The following is a 15365-nucleotide window of genomic DNA, read 5'->3' as shown; positions in this document are numbered from 1 at the left end:
GAAATATGTTTATTTTGTTCCAAAATCAAAACCTAGGTAAAAAATATGGATAAATGGAAAGAAACTGACATTTAGTTCTTATCCATATATTAAGAAAATTGTCTATAGGTCTAAGTCTATCAAGGTAGATCTTGTTTCAGAAAGGATATAGGAACAAAAGGATGCCAAGAACACCTCATCGTCATAAGTTATGAAACCGCAGATCACAACAACACCTAAAACTGCATCTTCTTTTGAAAAATTTGTTAAGAAATCACTCTATGTTGTTGCGGGTCCCTAACAAGTTTTTGTGCCCAAATCAACTGAATGATTATGCAGGAAATGTGAGAGGAGGATCACGGAATAGAATGGTTAACTAATAACATCTGCTCCATGAACATGACAGGAAGGTTGGAATACCTTCGTGACTTTAAGGCAGTCACACACACTGTGGTCAAGTAACTTTTAGAAACGATGCCATCAACAATGTACGAGGATATGGTTTTTTGACGAATGGGAATTTCTCGATACGAAGGGTTGCGTATGTCGAAGGCTTAAAGCACAATTTGATAAGTGTTGGTAGAATTTGCAAGCTGATACTTTTTTTGAATTCAATGATGAATACATTATGATGAAGGATAGATCAAGATGTTTAATTGAATGAAGCTTTGTAGGAACAATGTTCTCATTAGACATTTATCTCGTCATCAGTAGACCACAACTGTGTTTTATGTCAAAAGCAATCTCCGAGGTCAGTTGGCTATGGCACTGAAAACTTGATCACCTTAATTTTGAGTATATTAATAACTTGGTTAGTAGAGAAATGGTTCGAGGATTGCCTGCCCTCAAATTTGACAATGACACTTTATGCCTTGCTTGTGATTGTGGAAAACAAATGAACGGAAGTAATCCACTGATCATAGATTCCTTAGTTGTTGAACCCTTGGAATTACTTCATATTGATCTCTATGGTCCATCAACTGTAGTTAGTCTCCATCATAAGTAGTACATTTTAGTTATCGTTGATGATTATACTCGCTTCACATGTGGTTTCTTCTTGTGACTAAAATCTGAAACACCATAGACCTTGAAAAACTTCATTAAGGAAATCAAACTTCAAATCATGCTTCCCATCAGAAAGATACGAAGTGACAACGAAACAGAGTTCACAAATGGACTTCTGAATGACTTCTTGGTGTCCAAACAAATCAATCACAACTTCTCGACACCATATATACCGCAACAGAATGGTGTGGTAGAAAGAAGGAAAATAACTCTTGTAGAAGCTGTGAGGTTTATGCTCAACGCCGCAAATTTGCCTCCTTACTTTTGGGCCAAAGCAGTTGCGACAAATTTCTTCGTTCAAAGCCGAAGCATCATCAGCCAATGCCTCAAAAAGACTCCATACCAAGGTTTGAATAATTGAAAACCCAATGTACATTTCTTTCACATCTTTGGATGTAGGAGTTTTATGGTCAACAGCAAGAAGCATCTGAGCAAGTTCACACCTAAATCTGAAGAAGGAATCTTTTGGGGATATTCTACAAAAATAAGTTGCATATAGAGTTCTAATACGAAGAACAAGGATAATTGAATAAAGATTTGACAAGAAATTTGATGATATATATATCCAAAAAAAGGCTCTAGTCAATGAAACGAAGTTTATTATGGAGAATGATAACCCAATCAAATATGAACCTCTAAATATTCTTGATGTTAATTATGATACTCTATTTGATCATACAGAGACTAGGAGACTATCTGAAATTCTAGTCTAACCAACTGCATAATTACAACATACCAAAGATTCCATGCCTTCTTTTTCCAAAGACTCCTCTCATATAACTTTCACCACGCCTGTCGAGGGGGAACACATACCTGCTATTTTAAAGGTTGTCACAACCATCAAGGTCCCAATCTTGGAAGGAGTTGTCCCAAGAGTCTATACTCGATCACATGTCTCTAAAGAGTTAGAAGATTCTGAAGAAGATGTTGATGAAATAGAAATATGAGATGAAATTCCCTAAATTCCCATACTTATAGTCTAAGGGGAACCATCAACTTTGTAGGGGGAACCTTCATCTACAGCTACACCACCGATTCCTACGGTCCAAGATTTATCTACGAGATGTTCACAAACCGAGGGGAAAACAACTTCAATTCGTTCAAAAAGAAATGCTTCTTAAAGTAGAATACATTCCATCCAATGTAGCTGCAGAACATCATCAATCATGCCGGCAAATCTGGACTACAAATCATCCCCCTGGCTAAATAATAGAAAGTCCTCCTGCTGGTATTAGAACTCGATCATCCAAAGACATGACCAAACATTGTCAGTATGAAACACTCATTTCATCGACTGGTACCATAACTATTAAAGAATCCCTTCAGGATCATGATTGGACGATTGCAATGCAATAAGAGCTTGTAGAGTTCGAGAGAAACAAACTTTGGAAACTCGTTCCTAAGCTAAAGGGACATACTGTAGTTAGAACCATTTAGGTTTTTTTCAACAAATTGGATGATACAGGTGTTGTAATTAGAAATAAATCCCAAGTTGTAGCAAAAGGTTGTTGTCAGTTAGTAGTAATTGACTACAATGAAACATATGCTTCAATTTTGCGAGGCTAGAGACCATATGCATCTTCGTAGGGTATGCGGCACATAAAAATGTTAAAGTACATTAAATGGATTCAAAAACCGCTTTCGTCAATGGAGAACTGAAATAAGATGTTACTTATATAAGCCTATAGGGTTTTAGAATCTTGATCTTCCTCATTACTGCTACAAATTGCAGAAAGTTGTTGATGGCTTCAAGGAAGCACCTATGGCTTGGTATGAAAATCTTTCTATGTTTCTTATTGAGTATGGATACAAGTGTGGGGTCATTGATCCTACCTTCTTTTGACGTTCAAGTGAAAAGTATTTAATGCTTGTGTAAATCTATATGGATGGCATCTTTTTTGGCTCAACTGATCAAGTTATGTTAGATGACTTTGCAATGCTCATGACAAGAAAATTTGAAATGACCGTGAATAGAGAGATTAATTTCTTTCTTGGTCTTCAAATCAAGCAAGTCCCACAAGGAATCTTCATTAATCAGGAAAAGTATACCACTAAAATGCTAAAGAAACAATCCATGGATAATTGTTCTTCGGCAAAGGTCCCTATGTCCTTGGTAACAAGATCACCGTTGATCCCACCGGAGAGTCAGTTGATCAAAAGATATACTGAGGAATGATTGGTTCTATACTATAATCGATTGCAAGTAGGCTATATATTGTCTTCACAACAGGTTGGTGTTCCAGATACCAAGCTAATCCTAAAGTATCTCGTATGACCTCAATCAAGCATATCTTTAAATACCTTAAAGGGAGCAAAGCTTTAGGTATTTGGTACCCATCAGGGAAAGACTTTAGTTTGCAAGCTTTCACAGACTCAAACCATGTGGGATGCAAATTAGACTACAAAAGCACTTATGGATGATGTTGATTCCTTGGTGGAAGATTGATGAGTTGGTATTCAAAAAACAAAACTGTGTGTCACTCTCCACCGTAGAGGTAGAATACATTGTTGCTGCCAGTTACTACTCACAAGTCTTATGGATTAAAACAAAACTCATGGACTACGGCTACAAAATGCTTCACATCCCAATTTACTATCATTCTAAAAGTGTCATTGCTATTTTGCATAATCCCATTAACAAGTCCAAGATAAAGCACATTGAATTTTGTTATCATTTCTTTAAGGATCATATCCCTAAAGGTAGAATTGAAAACATATTTGTTCCTACACATGCAGAATAGTCGATGTTCTCACCAAAGCACTTGATTCCACAAAACTTAACAGATTTTTAGCAATGTTAGGAATGTTGAATTATGACCCTCAGTTTTTCCAAAAGGGATAAATGGCGTGACTGCATATTCTTCATATCAAACAAATAGATATGCTTCATTTATCTTGTCACCACAAAATATTTGAAGCATAACTATTTGTCTATGTTTTAAAGTTCATCCATTTGAGTCTAACAACAGAGCACTAACATCATAAATTATTCCTGAGTAAACATTGTTCACCAAAGATTATTTATGATCTATGTACTCTCTATGTCACTTTATATTATTTATGTCTAACTTTGTGATTAAGTTATCCAAGAGTACAATTCCATACCACATTCTTAATCGAAGCCTCATACTACATTTCCTCTTTCTAAGAACACCAGAGTTGTTTTTCCTGTTGGTATTAAATAAAGTTTCAAAGGGTGTATTATTAATGAATCAGATCAAATCAAAACTTTTTCAAAGGAATTATTTTATTCTGAATCATTAGATACATTTCCCCCATCAGAATGTAACACCCGGATTCAAGAAGTTTCCCATTTCGGAAATTATGGGCATTAAATGGATCAAGTTAGGGCCCTAGACTTCCAAGGGTTTGGGTTTTAGATCCAATTGGCTGTGGATTATATAGATTATGTTATCCAAACTTTTGGTTTGTGTTTTTGGAACCCAAGGGTATAATGGTAAAAGTGATGCTTTAGACCTTTTCGTGAATTAAAGACTCTAGTTCAGAAGGTTTTAAGTCAAAGGATATTAGATGGGGTTATAGGGCTTTTCATTATCTTTCCAATAATATAAAGAACACCAAAGACAGTGTTAGGATGAATAAGTTATGTTAATTGGAACTAAGAATGGGAATAAGTTTTGGTTGTATGCTAGTCGTACATGGTAAGTACGCTGAGCGTACTTAGCTTAAACTGGTTATGCTGATTCTCTCTAGTATGTTGGGCGTACTTGTGGCTGGGTTAAACCCTAATATTTGGGTGTGGGACCCTATTTTAAGAGCTTAACCTGTTGGAAACCCTTCTTACCTTTAGCCTCTACCCTCTAAAGTAGTTCCCTCGAAACCCTAGCCCCATTTGTGTGATTCTTCAGTTCTTTGAGTGATTTAGAGTGTTCTTGGTGCATATTGGAAAAGATTGAGCTAATTGATGAAGTGTTGGTTGGCTTGGAGCTTATAGATACAGACCTTGTTCATCTTGATCTTTCTTTTGGAGGTATAAAGTTCCAAATTTTATGGCTCTTTAGTGTAGATCTAGATGTAGGTATGTTATAAGAATGTTTTGGTCCCATGGATTGGATCTTGTGAGTAGAAGTTACTCAAGAACCTTTAAGCATCATTTCTAGCTATTTCTGAGGTCATTAAGTCATAAAAATCTAATCTTGATGGGTATATCTCTTCCATGCATGAGTTAATGTCCCGTGGGCAAAGATATGAATCTAGGGATTTGGTTTGGACTGTATTAAGCCATTGAAAGTCATGAAGTCAGGTAATTTACGACTTCATACATCCCTTAGAATCAGATCTGGGAGTTGGACATTAGGTCTTAAGGTATTAAGAGCTTAGAAAGTGGTTTTGGGCTTCAGCTGTCATACGTTGGGTGTACCCTCCTGGTACACTGTGCGTAACAGGTTTCAGCCCGTTAACTTTTCTTCGAGAAAGCAGTACGTTGGGAGCAGTAGGGTGGAAGGGAAAAATAGTATTTTACCCATTAGCATGATAGAATATGATTGGACCATTGATTATGGGTTATTTACCCAATTATTGATTAGGGTAACCTTTCGATATGTTTAGTAAGTGGATCCCTGTAGCAGCAGTGCTTCTGTGATTCGGGTATCTTCAGATTGAGGTGAGTCTCCTCACTATACTTGTTGGTCAAAGGAACAAATGTTGAACCACTGGATTATGTTGTTAGATAGTAGTTGTCTTCGTGACGCTTACTTATATGCCTGTATTTTCTTGTAGTCTTTGTGACTCTTGCTAGTATGATTGTATATTCAGATGTAGGTGTGAAATAGACCCATACTAGATGAAAGATACCAAAGGAGTCGGAAGGGACCTAGAGGGTCGGAAGGGACTTAGCATGTCGGAAGGCAATCGAGTTTTCAGATGGGACTTAGAGGGTCGGAAGCGATGCAGGGGTTAAATAGACCTGCTAGAACTTTAGGCTGATATGAAGGTATGATTTGCATGTTTAGGTTGATATGGATGTATGGTATGTGGTATTTTGGGGAACTCATTAAACTTTGTTCTCATGGTTTTATGTTTTTTGTTTTAGGTACTACTAGTTTTAAAGGGAAGGGCCCAGTGTGACTGCACTGCATCCCCCAGAGTTTTCCATATTGGCTATTTATGATTCTTACTCTGATGTTTATTTGATTTAAGCACATTTTTTTTGGAACAATTTCAGTGTATGAATTATTGTTTTGAAAATGAAAATTTTACTATTAATTTTTGATATGTTACAAGTTGGTATTAGATTCTTGGTTTGAGGGATTCGGGCACATTCTCGGGTGTATCTGAACTCAAATTGAGGAAATGGTAATCTTTATAAAACAAAACGAGTTTTATAAAAGATTATTATATAAAAAAGGGGTGCGATGCATGCAATCGGCCGAGCTCAAGTATGTGATTCTCATAATACCCATACATGATGTTTTACTATTTCTTATGAGAATTACATGCTAGATTAGGGCTAAGGATCTGCTCAGGATTACATGATAGAATGCTAGGAAAGATGCCTTTATATGCTAATTGGTTAACCTTTTAGAATTGCATGATAGAATGGATTTATGACATTAGGTAGATTGACCTGATATGTGATGCCTTGTGGCTTAAGAGGAATTGGATGTTATGTTTAATTTGGAATCTATATTGGTAGGAAGTGAGCTTGAGATGTCCTTTGATTGGTTTATGGCTTGGAGTGTTATTGTGCAAATGTTGCTTGCTTTGTGCTTTGTGGGACTCTTCGTGATGTAAGTTAACTATTAAGTGAATATGTTAAGTCAAACGTTGCATAGGTTAAATAATCTTAGAGTGATTGATTTGGCTTTACTGCACAACTCTCGACTGAGTCTAACCATTGTAGGGATAAGTCTTTTAGTCGATGGATTATCTAAGCTTTGTGGCATCTGATGGTATTCATGAAGTAGTTAGTTGAACTTAATGGGAGTTCTTCAACAGCTGATGGTTGGGTGAGGTCGGGAACCTAGGCGATCCTAGGAAGTGTTTAGTGGGTTTGGATGCACAATTTAATGGGTATTTGGATTACCAGTTTGGGAAGGTGACACATAGGATTCATGATGATTCTTGAGGAAAGTATGGATAGGTTTGGAAGGTAGTATGTAACACCCGTGTTTATGGGCTTGCCATTTTTAGCAATGTAATAGTCTAGGTTAACCTTTGTAACCCAATTTGAAATAATAAAAAAATGTATTATTTGTGAATTATGTGATTTATGTGTTTATTTTCTTAATTATTATAATTTAATGAATTAAGAATAAAATAAGCTTCAAAATTTAAATATTAGATAAAGTCGAAATCTATGGATAAAGTTGTAGTGGCCGAAACGAGGTTTCCGAATATATATAGAACGCCCAAATCTGACTTCGTATGAGGAAGTTATGATTTTATGAAGTTTCGACTTGGCAGTACGCAGCCCGAATACTCGATTTGAGATCGAGCGGTTTTTAGCCGAAACAATCTAAACGAGAATCGAGGATCTCGTTGTTAGTAGCGAAACGATGAAAAGTTAGGCGAGAATCGAAGATCCCGCGTAGCCTCGTACGCCCAACATACGTGCGAGGTTCAACCCCTATAAAAGGCTTTCAAGGACAACCGATTTCTTTTGCCGTTTTCTTCCTTTCTCTCTAAGTTTTGCCTCGCTTTGCGTGTCGTTTATATCCCGAAGCCCCGGTATTATTCTCGAGCCCCAAAGCAAGATTCGAAGTCCTGAGAATCCCGAGAAGTGAGATTTCTGAGCCGAAGCCCTGCCCGCGAGGAGCCCAGTTTTTGTGAAGATCGTCCATATCTACGGAGAAACACTACTTCTGCAAGCCGTTGTGCTGCCCGATCATCTTCTGATCAAGTGAGTGTGTAGTCATTTTCGTCCAACACATTATTATGAAGTATTTTATACGAAATACGTGTTACATGTATACTTTGTTGCTTATATGTGTGAATGTATATTCACTTTCTTTTATCTCATAGATCTGATTTATTCTCTATGAAATACGTGTTATGTGTGTATGCCTCATCTGTTATGTGGAAAAATGTATTGATCGAGCATGCTATACAGGTTTTAAACTTTGTATAAAAATATATATTTTTATCTACTAATATGTTGGGTAGAACATGAGTAGATAATTGGTGTTTAATAAACAAATGAGAGGCCTCGATGTTGTTGGTGTTATTCTAGTCATTCAGTAGAGTATGAATGATGACCACAGACTATTTTAGGCAGTCCTGTGGAACACTAGCAGGCTCATAACCTATAGGTGTTGTGAACGATGTGTTCATCGGTGTACTCTATCCCCCTCATGGTTGCCTTTAGGATATTTATTGCTAAGGAAGCCCCTTTGCAGTAATGTCCGTCCCGATAAAAATCCTAGATTAGGTCCCTTATAATAGATGTTGTTTTAGGGACGTAAAGTGAGGGTAACGGGAATGGGTAATCGGGTTATTGTTGATTGTTGAAATTAAATATAATTATTTATTGTGGGTTGAAAACCCTACATGCTCACCAGGCTCCCAAGCCTGACCCACTGAGTTGTATATGCATTACAGGAAGTGGCGCAAGGGCATAAGATGGATGAATCATCAAGTTGTTTTGTTTACAAGTCTGTATATGTACATATTTGTTGAATGACTTGTAATGTTATCGTTTATTCTTTATGGTCTGTATCGGATTATGACATCCCGACTTTTGATTATGAAATGAAATCATATTTCTTTATGAAATGTTTTGATAAAAATCTATTTTATCATGTTTTGTTTTTGGGAACAAATTCCGCATCTCTTTTAAAAATCAAAAGGATTTACTCTGAATATGTTTAAAAAGCATAAATGAAACCGGTCTTTTCTGGCCGAGATTTTGGGGATGTCACATAGTATTTGGCTCGTACTACTGAAAGCACAGGATCAGTACTCGAACTAGGAAAAGTCACAAAGAATCTAGGAAGCTTGTGGGATGAGGATTCTTTGGGTACGTTCTGATTATTGCTTGGTTTTGTTTCAGAATGGCGATGAGCAGTCATGGAGGACGATCTAGTTCATGAGTAGGCTCTGGTGCAAAGCCAATTGATGTGGGAATGTATTAGTTATTCACTTCACCCACTGACATAGCTACATATCAGCCTCCCGGGGATTGTGGAAGGAATTATAGGGCCTCGAGTTCATGTTGGATTGAGGAGATTAAGGGTTTTTTTCTGCACCAATACCTATCTCGTAGAAGCCAACGTACGGTTTTCTTTAGATCTCTTGCATCATGCATCAAGGAGTTATTGGGAGCTGATTGTGGAATCTATTACGCTTACTGAGTTGGAGTCCATGTCTTGGGATGAGTTTGTGATCTGATATAGGACAATGTTTGCATTAGCCATAGAGGTGCAACAGTTGGCAAAGGAGTTTCAAGACCTTCTCCAGACTACTCAGAGTGTGGCAGAGGTCCCTGCTAAGTTTCAGGAGAGGGCTTTGATGGTTCCACAGTATGCGGCAGACACAAAGATGAAGAAGGAGAGGTATCATGATATATTGAGGGATGTCATCATGAAATTTGTGAGGCTGACCAGCTGCAAGACCCTGAATGACATGATTTCTAGAGCCCGATAACGGGAGATCGAGTTGTAGCTTTGACTGAAGCGCAGTCCGAAGCATATTTAGGTTGCAATAGGCCAGAAGAAGAGGAAAATGTCATAGGATTCACGATTAGGAGGCCACTAGGGCCGGGGCTATTGTGCTGAGTGTGGGAGGACTCATGAGGGAAGCTATCATGAGAAAGGGAGGGGATGTTTCAGTTGTGTTCACACGAGCTATTTCAGCATGGATTATCCTTGAGGCCCACTTCTGATATGTTTTCACTATAATCAGGTGGGCTAAAAGAAGACTGGATGTTGGGCATTGTCAGGTGGAGCGGTGCGAGCGCCAACTCTAGCGAATATCAGGATTATAGATGATCGCGATAGGAGAATGTAGGCTCCCATGTTAAGGAGCCAAGTGTTTCAGTTGTAAGGAGGGGGGATCTGAGTTCTATGAGTTAACATCACAAGTACGTATGGTATTTATGTCCATTATATTTGTATTATCATTAATTATGCCTGTGATTATATAATTGTGTGTGCGAGACGCTATGTTCGGTTTTAAGTTTCCACATAGGAATTAGAATTTCCCTATGATGGTCCAATTATGATACTTCGAGGATTTTCATATGCCATTCTACATACCGAGAGCCGTGCATAGAGGGTATCCCAGTGAGCTGGTTTAGAACTTTGATATGCGAGACATCAACCAGCGATAGAGCAAGCCCTAAGTGGAGGAAGGCTAAGTGTTCTACTTAGAGGGTCAACATTCGATTTTATAATTAGTGGTTTAGGAAGGAGTCTGAGGAAGCTAAAGCATGATCATGTTAGATTCAAACGTGGGGCTTGTCGAGATCGTCCGTGATTGCAATGCAAGGATGGATTGGAAAGTCACGAGTGTATGGTCGGCAATTGTCAAATTCTTACCTTCAGGGTGATTGATTACAGGTTCTCATAGGAATCGTTTCATAGTAATTAGGTCATGGTATTGGTTACCTTCATGTTTTGTTAGAGGGTTATTCATTCTTTGTCATCCGTTAAATTCGATCGAAGATGTTGGAAGTAATATCAGTGGAAGGTGCTTGGAAATATCAAATTTTGTTGAGATTTTGGGGTGTATTCATCTAGTTTTGGGTTGTGTGTACGCTAGGTCATTGGTCATGAAAGTTCGGTTCTTGTAAGCCCAGGTTGATGGCAGCCTTAAGTAGTGAAATTGTAGATAATTCCAAATGGGGGAAAACTCTTGGGATTAATGGGAATATCTCCAAGTGAAAGTCAACTTGAATTTTCATTTCCAGGGTCAAGTGGATAGCTAGTTCTGTTTGTTGTTTGAGCCGAGAATTATGCAAGGGTTAATGTCAGCAACTAATTTTAATCAGCGAAGCATGGGTTGAAGATTCATAGTTATCTCGTCGATGGTAGGAAGCAGCGACTATGACGCATCAGTTGTGGCGGATGGCGGGTATATGACTAGGTTCAGGTTAAGGGGTGTGTTAGATCCTCTCTTCCTTTTCTTGTATGATTAAGGTTTTGGGGTTCGAAGCATGAGCCGAACACTTAATTGAGGTATAGTCGGACGACGTTTGGACTCATAATTGATATTGGTATGATAGATGGATAACAATACCATGGGTAAGGTAGATAGGATGTTGTGTAAGTGCTGTAAGACTATGGGGTAACCGAAGCATTCACCGGGTTGATAGGATGTTGTGGAAGTGTTGTAAGACTGCAGGGTGCCCGTAACATTCACTAGGTTGGCGAGTAGTGGCAGTAGTGTTGCAAAACGATGAGGTAGCTATAACATTCACCTAGTCAATGAGCAGCTATGAGGATGTTATGAATCTACGATTGGGCTTGTAGTTTTCTTAAGGTAGGATTAGACCATGGCATGATGAGTTGAGAGACTGTAGAAGGACCACAACATTCATGGGATTGAGGAAGGATATAGGACCACAACATTCAGGGTTGAGAGACTATGATGTGAGACTACAGTTGGGCTGGTAGCATTCACCTAGAGCGAACTGGACTCTCTTACGTCAATGTGGTGGTTAGCTATGTGTCCACGGTTAGAACAAGAGGGTTGTTGGAGTCGTATTGGCATTCGGGCAAGGATAACTTTTGTCAGGAAGACTCTTGGTCGGAGTCTTGTGTTACAGGCATGTGGGAGGTAATTAGATATAGTAATCGATTAGAAATCCAAAATTTTGGTTAATCGGTAGGTAGGTAGGTACTGTTGGATTTGGTGTCTAAGCCCATTACTATAACCGGGATGTACTTGACCCGATTGTAGCGTGGTCCTTTTGGGTTGCCTTAACCAGTGCAATTTGATAGGATGGACTTTTGAGAATAAGGTTATTTATGATTTATTAATATATTACAAGTATAATATAATAATATGAAATCATATTATTTAATTAGTATTGATCATGAATTAATTTCGAATTAAATTTGTGATCAAAAGATATTAATTAAATATATGGGGATTGATTGTGTAAATCAATGATTCCTATAATGTGGGCTAATGATCCATGGTTATTTAGGTTGGGCTAAGCCAATGAGATAAACCATGGAGTTTAACCCTTGGAGCATAAGAATGTGAAAGGTCATTAGAGTTTACAAAGTGTAACCCTAGCGTTTGCCACACTTTAAATACAACCCCTAAGTGCCAAAATCGGTTACATGAGTTGCCACTATCATTCTAAGAGTTTGATATTGATTCTATGCCAAGTAACTTATTCTCTCAAGCCTCCTCTTGCATATTGATGTTTGTGAACCATTACAGGAATCACACTTGAGGTGCTCAACTTTAAAATGTCAAGAACTACAAGTCCTTCTAAGTGGTATGTCATCTAACTAGTGGTATTGCTCATTTGAAATGGTAAATGGTAAGAAAGTCCTTTTAAAGGTCAAGAACTACGATTATGACTACGACATCCCTCTTCATAGTTCAAATTGTGAGAAATGGTAAAAGGTATAAACATTTGAGACTTTTTACAGTAAGTTCTAAAATTTTTTAGACACACATATGAGCTTTCTCATAAAAGGTGTGTGTGCTTAGATAAAGGCTTATCGAAGCATCTCGTGTCAGAAATCTGAACTTTGGTAAGAAAGTCAATAAAGTATTGATTTCTATAAGTCAATCTGATTTCAGGAGTTATGTCATAGCTAATAGGAGCATAAATGTGATGCAAGTAACAAAATAATTGTTATGGTAGTGGGGGCATAATTATTATGGTAAGTGTTTCATGTTAGCAATGTTAATTATAGAAAACAAAGTTTTCAATTCGTAAAGTTGCAAGGTTGAAAAGTTGTTTTGCTATAATTAAGGGAGAGGAACTTATACTTCATTTCAATTATAAAAGTTTAGATTGATATTTTAATCAAATTTAGTCAAGGATTTATATGAATACCGTATTCAAATGCTTCAACATTGGAAATTCTATATATGGAAATGTTATAGCAAGAGACTAGTAAAGTATCGTGTCTTTATGTAAGACATTATGAATCATGTCCCATATGCTTCGGGTATAGGATCGATTACATATGCTATAGTATTTTCATGGTCCAATTTTCCAAATGCCTAGGGCATTAAGAGGGAAAAAGGACTAGAACTAGATATGACTAAAGTTATTAAACAACTGCTAAGAACTGTAGAGTCTATGTGTTGTAAAAGTCGAAGTGTTAGTTTCTTTAGTTTCACATATTAGTTATTTTACTGAGTCTCATTTTGTGCGAAGTGGATTGTAATAGACTTAGTATATTTTTTGTTCACTCAGGTTACCTTTAAATAGGAACTGAGGTTAGAAGTAGAAGAAGCTTTTTGAACTTGAGGTATTCTTTCTGCTTATGCATTGTAATCAGTCTTTATCAATATAAGATCTGATTAATATTTACTCATTGTGTTCTTACTTTTCAGTCATTCATTCATAATTGCTTTCATAATCTCGATAACAATTCTCTTCAATTGGTATCAGAGTAGGATTCAAACTGCATCAATCTGATTTTTGTGTTAGAATCATTTGCTTTTTGAGTAGTAACTTTACTCAAAATTTTCTGCGCATTTTGGTTTTGAAAATCACTTTAGATCTTCAGATTTGAATCGATTCTGCCTTTGAATTGTTTAGTCGTGTGATCGATTAGCAATTTGTGATCATTTCATTTGATCTATTCTCAAATTCATCAAGTTTTTCAAGCTTTCTGAAATTCTCGTGTTCATCAGTGGCGAACTTCAATATGAATACAATGACTTCTTTCTCTCATTTACTTGGTTCTTCAACCAAAATTCCGATGTTAATCCCTGAATACTATGATCAATGGGCTGATAGAATAGAGGATTACTTAAATTGAATAGATGAAGAACTTTGGAATTGTATCAATGGAGCAGTTCAAGCTCCTGAAAATGCTTAATCAATCGGAGCATGTGCTACTACTGCTGAAGTAATTGAACAACAAAACCGCTTGAAGAAGAATGAAAAGAGATGCATGAGGGAACTAAGAGGTGCTCTACCTCCTGTGGTTTACAATTACATTCGTAGGTGTAAAACAGCTAAGGAAATCTGGATCACTCTGAAAGAGAAGTATCAAGGTAGCGAAAAGACGAAGATCAACTCTGTGAAACAATGTATTGTTGAACTTAAGGAATTCAGAAAAAAGGATGCTGAAACTCTTGAAAATTACTATGATCATCTGAATGAGCTTGTTTATCGCTGCAATAGGTATGGAATCACGAGGTCTCTCATGGAGTTCAATTTAACATTCATCATGGGCCTTCGCAAGGAATGTCGAAGTGTGAGTATGATGATAAAGAATCAACATAGTTTTGGTACAACCAGCTTGAATGATCTCTACAATCAGCTGAAAACACATGAAAGTGAAGTTTTAGAAATGTATGAAGAATCAAAACAAAGTATAGGAGGTCCTTTGGCTCTTGTTTCAAAGGTATCTGAAGTTGATACTAATGAAACAGATGGTTCAGACAATGAAGGTTTCTTAATGAACTCTGATGATGAAGCTGTGGCATTCTACTCAAACAACAGAGTTACAAAATTTTTCAAAAAGCTTTTTAATCCAAAAGGAAAGGCAAATGATGCGAAGAGTGGAGTCGCAAAAGCTGGAGGTGAGGAGAAGAAGAAAATGGAAAAAGTTGATGAAAAGCAAAAAGATGCGAAGGAGGTGAAGAAACTGAAAGGTGATTCTGGAATCTATTGTCACTACTGCAATGGAGCAAATCACTTCGCAGCTGATTGCATGTTGCGAAAGAAAGAGGAGAAGAAGAATAACGTTAAAGATGAAGCCTACTATTCGGAAAAGATTGAAGAGTTGCGTGCTAAGACAAAAGGAATGTCTCTAGTTGCGAAAGGTGAGTCTGATGAGGAAGAGAGTGGAACATATCAGATCTGGTCTTCAGGATCTGATGATGAAGAAATGAGGTATCCAACTCATGGAGCTATGTTCGCAAGCTTTGAAGATGATTGCAAAGAGCATGTTTTAGGTCGATGCTTCGTATCCAAATTTACAGACAAATCACCAATGACCACCAAGGTACCTGCTATTCTTGAATCTTTTAATATTCCTTTATCTGCTTATGATGCTGAAATTACTTCTTTTGATGATATTGTTGCTTATTTTGATTATGTTATTGTGTTTGCTAGTACTGAAGCTCAAAATTTAAATATGCAACTAGTTGAGACACGAAGAGAGTTAGAAATAAAACGAAGCAGAGTAGACAAACTTGAACTGCAAATCAAAAAT

Source organism: Lactuca sativa, chromosome 9 (assembly GCF_002870075.4).
Source record: "Lactuca sativa cultivar Salinas chromosome 9, Lsat_Salinas_v11, whole genome shotgun sequence".
NCBI lineage: Eukaryota > Viridiplantae > Streptophyta > Magnoliopsida > Asterales > Asteraceae > Lactuca > Lactuca sativa.
Note: the sequence above shows the minus strand (reverse complement) of the source record.